Source organism: Natator depressus, chromosome 14 (genome assembly GCF_965152275.1).
Source record: "Natator depressus isolate rNatDep1 chromosome 14, rNatDep2.hap1, whole genome shotgun sequence".
Lineage (NCBI taxonomy): Eukaryota > Metazoa > Chordata > Testudines > Cheloniidae > Natator > Natator depressus.
The window spans coordinates 9746950-9755660 of NC_134247.1; the positions used below are offsets into that span (position 1 = coordinate 9746950).

At 42.1% G+C, this 8711-nt stretch overlaps 1 protein-coding gene across 1 annotated transcript in view; it reads right to left on the minus strand.

The window, feature by feature from the left end:
• Positions 1-8711, minus strand: part of RAB11FIP4 (RAB11 family interacting protein 4) — a 203818-nt gene that overhangs the window by 40395 nt on the left and 154712 nt on the right. The gene's annotated exons all lie outside the window — the stretch shown is intronic.

Consider the following 8711-nt stretch of genomic DNA (forward strand, 5'->3'; position numbering starts at 1 on the left):
GCCGGGGGCTGCTCCCAGGCTGGGCAGGGCGAGTCCGGGGGGCGTTTTCAATCCAGCATCAAGGGAGATTTGAAACACTCAGCAAAAACCCCCTTTGCGAAACCACAGTAAATTAATCCCAGATGGGGCATCTCGCACAGTGTGAGTTAGCCTGAGAACAGGTCTGTGTGTGGGCGTCTCCCACCCGGTTAGTGAGATACCAAACAGGCTTTTGTGGTAGGGTGACCAGATGTCCCGCTTTTTGGGTCTTTTTCTTATATAGGCTATTACCCCCCCCACACACACACACCCCTGTCCTGATTTCTCACAGTTGCTGTCTGGTCACCCTATTTTGTGGGGAGTGTTTGGGTCAGCCTTGCAAAGCCGGCAGGACAAGTTACCAAACCAGGTGCCAAATTCATTCAGCCTCCCTGACCTTGGTGAACAGATTCATTTGTTAACGGGCCATCATCATTCAGGTTTGGAGTGCAGGGACCAAACAAACCAACCTTACCCCACACACTTTCATGGTCTATGTTCCTAAATCTCACAAGTTGGGAGGGAAATGCTTTCCTATCGAGACTACATTTTAGACAGTTTTTGCAGTCTACCACTCTTATGAAAGGACAAGGAGGAGTCCGGTGGCACCTTAAAGACTAACAGATTTATTTGGGCATAAGCTTTTGTGGGTAAAACCCCGCACTTCTTCAGGTGCACCTTATGAAAGGACCACTTTTTACAATTTGTTTTGATGAAACTTTCAGAAACTCCCTCGTAATTTCTATTTGTAAATCTCCATTGGTGCCTCTCACTTGATCTGAAAATATTTTAAATACAAATGTTAAAACGTGGAGCTGCTTTGGCTTCCTGAGAATCTAAGTTTGGCTTTAAAAATAAAATTAAAAAGCCTGGATCTCACATGCGTTAGTGTGGACAGTGGCAATCACTGGAACTTCCTTTGCTCTGAGGCACAGGTGAAAGATCTTAGACCACAGTGCAATGGAGCAAGTGCTGGATGGCTACTGACACCCCACAGCATGGCACAGTGGCTTAGCCAGCCAAATCAGGCTACAAACCACACTGTAATTGCCAAAGACAGTGATACCTGCTTCCTTCTTTTAGTAGAAGCAATTGCCTTTTCAGAAATCTCTTTTCCATTTTTTTACCCTGGTTCCTGATTGTATTCATTTATTTATGCTCCCAAACAAATCACAGAACACCATTGTATTCAGAAGCAGCCCATGACTGTGGAGTATGTCCAGACTCCAAAGACTAGGGAAAATGAAGATCATCTGGTAAACAGAACGGTGGCAGGTAAGAAGGGACAAGTCAAGGAACAACTCTCCTAGACTGGGGTAGGAGGCTAGGTGGAAAGATATCAATTTACCCTGCTTGTCTCATGTCATGGCATATCTCTTAATGGTACAAGAGGATCATCAGTCACTCATCTGAAAACTATTACATTCTTAAAGAGAAAGATTTGAAACAGGGAAGGACAAAGGAATGTTTATGGGCGAGTTTCAGGAGGAATACTTGTTAAAGTTAATTGGCTACTATGGCCCTAGTCTTACAAAAACATACATGCATGCTTAACTTTCATGTGAATAGTCCCATTGAAGTCAAGTGCATGTTTGAAGGATGAGGGCCAGGGGTAGCATTAGTAGCTCTACTGAAGTCAATTGGACTCTTTGGGTGAGCAAGGCTTTGCAGGATCAAGCCCCGAATGAGAACCTCAAGTGGTATATTATACATTCGTGTTTATATTTATTTGAGAATAAGATGAAACAAAAACATTACGTTGTGAATGCGATGCAACACTATTTTGTATCATTTTAAAAACTGTCAGTATGATATAAAGGGAAAGATTTATGGATGTATGGCTTATTACAACAATCTGTAACCCACTAGCCCCCTCTTTTTGTCCTATGGCTGCCAAGGTGTTAATGGGCTACTCTGCCTTGAATGGTCCCTTACAATATGTGCTAACTACGTACGCTAAACAATCTGTTCCATCTTGCATTTTGCTGTGACCTGGGAGTTCCAAATCTGAAGAAGAGCTCTGTGTGGCTCAAAAGCTTGTCTACCTCACCAGCAGAAGTTGATCCAATAAAAGATATTAACTCACCCATCTTGTCTCACAAATCAAAAGAAATATGCTTAGGACACTTAGCGTATTGTGTTCTTCCATTTGTTAGTCTCTAAGGTGCCACAAGTACTCCCTTTCTTTTTGCGAATACAGACTAACACAGCTGCTACTCTGAAACCTTCCATTTCATTGTAAGTAATGTGAGCAGCAGGAGAAAAGCAAAAAATACAAAAGGCATCAAAACATTACAGAAGTTGTTACCTTGAATTCACTTTAGTTTTCTGAAGTTGTGCAACTTCCTTTTTCACAATGTCTCACCATATTTGCATGCTAGCAAATTATGGGACAAAATCAAGAAATGAAAACAAAAACATTAAAAAAAATCTGTTTCTGTGAGTTTGCATTGGATGACTCAAGCCCAAACAATAGTAGCAACTGATCACCCTCTATAAAATTCCAGTCATCAGACCAAATTCTGTCCTTAGACACATACCACACTGAAGTGTATCATATGGCAGAATGTGGCCCAAAGGAAGTTGAAAACAGCAATAACAATTAAGAAAAGTTTCAGAGTAACAGCCGTGTTAGTCTGTATTCGTAAAAAGAAAAAAAGAAAAAAAAAAAAAGAAAAGGAGTACTTGTGGCACCTTAGAGACTAACCAGTTTATTTGAGCATGAGCTTTCGTGAGCTACAGCTCACTTCATCGGATGAAGTGAGCTGTAGCTCACGAAAGCTCATGCTCAAATAAACTGGTTAGTCTCTAAGGTGCCACAAGTACTCCTTTTCTTTTTTCTAATTAAGAAAAGGAGTACTAGTGGCACCTTAGAGACTAACCAATTTAATCTAAGGTGCCACTTGTACTCCTTTTCTTTTTGCAAATACTCTGAATACGGCTGCTTCTCTGAAACCAATAATAATTAAGGAGTTGAACAAGAAAAGACTGATCCAGTAAACAATTATTTCCCCTGTAAGCTGCCACATTCTGAAACCTGCTGTCAGCCCCCACCCCACCTGCCCCCCAGTTAACTGAGGCCATTTTAAAACAATTGTGAAGTCTTGCTGATATTACCACTGAAAGAGCCACTACTGAATTTTTAACTCTAGTTCTTAGCTATAGACCCCAATTAAGCAAAGCATTGAATGCTTTAGATTTACATGCTAAAGTCCCTATAGTAACACCTAGAAGCCCAACCAAGATCTGGACTCCATTGTGCTAGTCACTGGACCCACACTATAAGAGGCTGTAAACCCTTTGGGGCCCAGACAGTCTATGCAGACGAGACAGAAAAAGGGTGGGAGTGAAACAGAAGTACAGAAAAGGGAACTGACTTGCCCGAGGTCACACAGCAGATTCATGCTAGCGGCAGGAATACAACCCACGTCTACAGAGTCCAGTCCAGTGCCCAGTTCACTAGATGTATTGAATCAAGGCCACAGGGAATTCTGAAAGATTTGAAGGATTCACATAGTGGAGGGTTCTGGTTCAGGGAATCATCCAGGGAATTCTGGTTATTCAGAAATTTCTCTCTTTCCTCTCATACTTCACCATCTTTTCCAGTTTTTTGTTGTTGTTTATTTCTAAATCCATATATGTTTTACTCAACCCATGACATCCTTTCTATTGGCTTTTTTTCCCCTCAGTCCATCAAAGCTTTCTAAGCCTCACTGAGGGAAAAGAATGAATGGAAACCCAAAACTTCTGAGAGCTCTTAACACACTACAACTGGAGTTTAGAATGGAGTATATCACTGAAGCTGGACTATACTGATGTCTGTTTGCCATGCAAATCCATTCACTGTCTTAAAGTTGCATGCTACAGATGCTGCCTGAATCTGTTCTCGTTTTCATAATAGAGGATGACTCTTATAAATTAAAAATTATTCTAATTCAAAAGAAAGAAAATTAAGAAATTAATTAGCCTCAACCCTTTTGTGCAAAGCCTAAAGCAATTAACAGAACTAGCTTCTTCTGAAACTGTTTAATCGGTTTAACAAAAGACTGAAAATACTTCCTTTTCTGATGAGGGATGGGAGACATTGCTTCAGATCTAATCTGAGGTTTAATTTAATGAAGGGATATTGCAAGAAAGAAACATGCACATCAAGCCAATATACACTATTGTTCACATACATACAACTAAGCTGCCTATTAGGCCCCACTCCTGCACTAAGAACTCCATGCTCAGATCCTTGCGTTCACAGTGAGTCCTCCAGGGTATGTCTAACACTGCAGCTGGGAGCAAGTCTCCCAGCACAGATTAACAGACTCAAAATAGCAATGTGTGGCCGGTGCTCAGGCTCTCAAGACCACCTGAACCCCTACGCTTGAGAGCCCAAGCTCCAGAGCCGGAACATCCACAGTGCAGATCTGCAGAACATAGCCTTTTTCCTTAGAGTGGCATTTCAACACACATGGGCCTTATTCTGATCTCACACTGGTGCAACTCAATTGGCTTTGAGTAATGAAGTTACTCAGTTTTTAAGGTCTGGCTTGACAAAGCCCTGGCTGGGATGATTTAGTTGGTGTTGGTCCTGCTTTGAGCAGGGGGTTGGACTAGATGACCTCCTGAGGTCTCTTCCAACCCTAATCTTCTATGATTCTACGCTCAATGAACAATGACAGGTTTCAGAGTAGCAGCCGTGTTAGTCTGTATTTGCAAAAAGAAAAGGAGTACTTGTGGCACCTTAGAGACTAACAAATTTATCTGAGCATAAGCTTTCGTGAGCTACAGTGAAGTGAAGTGAGCTGTAGCTCACGAAAGCTTATGCTCAAATAAATTGGTTAGTCTCTAAGGTGCCACAAGTACTCCTGTTCTTTCAATGGACAATGGTGTAACTAAGAGCAGAAATTTGCCCACATATCTTTTTCCATTTGCTGATCTAAAATAATGGTGGAGCACTTTTTATGAAAGGTCTGGAAGGAGTTGACACTTTCATTCCTTATTAAACAGAAAACTTCTCGAACCTCTTTGCCTTACAGGGCTCAGTTTGAAAGAGATGATTGTATGTCATAGTCATTCCAGAATAAATAACAGTCATAAATAAAACAACTACCTGCATAGTACATTTTTTCATAGCTACCCCACAGATACAAGTAGGAAATGTCTTTGTTGTTATTATTGATTATATCCAGTATTACTTTAAGGTACACAGTGCAATGCATTTGTATATATTTGTAAAATGATTACTATATGCAGATATATTCTTTAATAACTTGTGTTGACTGATGTGTACAAGTAATAAATGTTTAACAGATGATAAGATAAAGCCAATTGAAAAGGATATTATTTTAAGATATGAAAGTTAAGACAATGTATACTAATGTTTAATATATGAATTCAATTTATTATGAAGTACGCTACCCAGGGCTGTGTAATGTATTACATAGCAATAATTAAGAATTTATTAATGTCTTGTTGATATAAAGTGTTACTGAACAAAATTCCTATAAAATATATGACTCTTAACCATTCACTGCGTGCTAAGGCATGGCTGTATGAAAACATTATTAAGCAATAAATATAACCACCAGATAGGCCCATCTCTCTCTCTTATTAAAGTTAATTCTGATTAAGCGTTGGTTGTTATGCTCTGTCTTTCCTCTCCACTGATATGAAAGTTCAGTTCCTGCATATTTCACAATTACATAAATATGTGTTGTTAATATTTTTTTGGTTTGTGTTTTTTGTCCCTTATGCAGAGGAATGCAGCACAAACTGTACTGGATGAGCACTGCTGTCTTCTCCTGGAAGGAAGCAGAACTCCACAAGTATGTGTTGTAGACACTTTATTGCTAACATCAAATAGCAAGATGGCAGCCATGCATCTGGGAGGGAAGGGGTAAGGAGCACACACTTGCATGGCCTGTGCAAAGCTGCCCAGAATAGCAACACCTGCTTGGGGAATGCAGGGGCTGCTACCAAATTGTTCTCTGCCTCTACTGGACAGGGAGTATCAGACCATGGCTCCAGCCCAGTTCCCTAATGTGTTGCTCCCCTAGAAAGAGGTTTCACAACTTATTCTCCCATTGATGCAACAGGGAAGGTCCAGGAGAATGCCTCCCAGTGCCCCTCCCTCCCCCCGCCCCTATGGGTGTTGTGTCTCCCTCAGTGCTGCCCCTTACCATGGCCTTACAGGCACAATGGACCTCTATCAGACTTTCTCCTTTAGCCCAAGAACTAGGGGGTCTGTGTTTCTGGAGGATCTGACTTCTGTCCCTTGTCACTGTGAAGTTCCAAGTGGCCATTGTATTTGTGCAGCTTATTGATGACCATGGGGTCTCAGATAGGCGCAGATTTGGAGCAATACATTGCAAGCTGCATGGTACCAGAATAGCTGGCTCATAGGTCCTTACGTTTACTTATATTGACAAGTGATTGAATAGTTCCCAGGAGTGAAATCTCATGCATGAAAATGGGCAGTTACCAACTCTTTGGCACTCAGGTAACATCCTGACAAAGTGGCACAGTTAAAAGCTCCTGAATCAAAATAGCATTGATGCTCAAAAGTACAGTGCAATTTTTTTCTTATCTAGTTACCGACATGGTTCTCACCCCCCTAATATCTGAGTGTCGGGGGCAGTCTGCCCTTCTGCAGAGGGTTGGTACGTAATAAGCCAAGCAGGATGTCCAGATTAGTACACTATTGACTTATCCTATAGCACACGAGGAGGTTGTGTGTGCGCACGCACATGCATGTGCATACAGACTTTTAGCATCAAGTGCTTTGTAGTGTCATAAATTGAATCACCTCGTTTCTGTTTTTTCAAAAAGCTGTACAATGACAAAGAATGCCTGTGCTGTGCCCAGCTGTAAGGCACCCTCCTCTCTAAAAACACTGCCAACAGCAATAGGTCAGCCTCCCTCTTCGCTCTGTTTGGGTCCTTTTCTAAATTCAGCCCACCAAACGTGCTGCATTCAAAGTGCTGTGTACTTTGAATCCTGTCCAGTACCTATTGTGAGTTGAGCAGAGGAGCCAAGGTTAATTTATGATGATGCCATTTGTCTTGCTGTTCATACACACTGGTCTCTTGGAGCGGCCTGCAGTGGTTTGCGTTACTCAGCACTTCATAAACCCTGGTGCAGACATTGTGCTAGAGTCTCACCCTACCCTGGGTGGGGGTCATGATCCTGGGGGTATTCCTGCAACGGCAGGATTTTAGCACTGTTTGGGTGGGCTACTTCACATCATGCCTAGGAGGTGGGAAAATATCATTATCCTTACACTACAGAAAAGAAAACTGAAGCACATCCTGGGAGGTTTTCAGCGCCCTCACTCCTGTTGACTTTGATAGGAGTGGAAAGCCCCCAGTACCTCATAGGACATGCTCAGCAGAGTCCTGAGAAATTAGAGGGCAAAACTTTCAAATTTGGGTGCTTAGAATGATGCAGCTAAATCTAAACGTAGGGGCCTAAATTACACCTGGCTTCACTTTTGGAGGCGCTGACCAATTTCATCTCCCATTGACTTCCAAATCTCTTGCCTGGTAAATATTTCACAGAATAAGGCTGTTGAAAGGTTCACTGTATGATGCCTTGCAGATCTCATACAAAGCCCTGCAACTGCTTTGCTAACCTCTTGAGTTAAGGCTGGCGCCTCCTTCCCTATCACCCCCTGAACAGAGCCCTATACTGGAGTCAGAAGGAGAATTGTTTCTCTCAAGTCCACCAGCCTTTCACTTGCAGGCTAGTCATGATAATGACAAGAAACTGGAGCTGAAACACGAGAAGCAGAACCTAATTAATAATGAAGATAATGAGATCATCAGATTTGTATAGGCCAAACACATATCTTAATTATCTCCTGAAAACTGGCAACTCCATTCATGCTTCAAGCGCCTTTAATCAATCTCTCTCTGCCTGAATATGTGTGATTACTTAGCACATATACTTATGTAACAATATCTTTTTGTTTTTAATTTCTCTAACTTCTCTTCAAATCACTAATGTAGGTAACTGCCCTGCTTAAAAGAGCATGTAATATTCCAGACCACTAGTTACAGTTGCCCTGAATTCTGATCTCATTTCCACCCATGTAAATCAGGAGCTACTCCTCTGAAGCAAATGGAATTTGATGGGTGTAAATTATTATTGTTATTAAAGTTCTGTATGGTTGTGCCTAAGAACCAGTCGAGAGTGGGGCTCCATTGCGCTAGGCATTGTGCACACACAGAGTAATTGGTGGTCCCTACCCCAAAGAGCTTACAATCTAAATAGACAAGACAGACCCAGGGTGAAGGAAAGGGATGTAACGCAAGCAGAGTGAACAAGGGGATGGCAGTAAACACCATATTAGTTCCAAAAAATTTTGGGGTGGGGAGGTCAGTTAGGAAGGGACAAGCTAAATAGAAAGAAAAATGAAGGGCAAGAGGACGTTGAAGGGAAGGAGTGAGGGGGACAGGGCAGGGGAGAAGAGGGTAAGTGGGTTAGGTGAGGATTGAAGAGACTCTGAGGAAGGGCTTTCTAAGGACCAGCATGGTCACTGGCACAGGCTTTGCTGATGGGTGGGGGGGCGGTTATGTTTGTGGTCTCTCACCTCTTGTGACAGTGAGTTCCACAGCCTCTCATTTCTTTCATGAGCCTCCTCCAAGCTCATCGCTCTGATGAAACACAGATGTTAGGTCATGGTCAAAAAGGAAGAGTGGGTC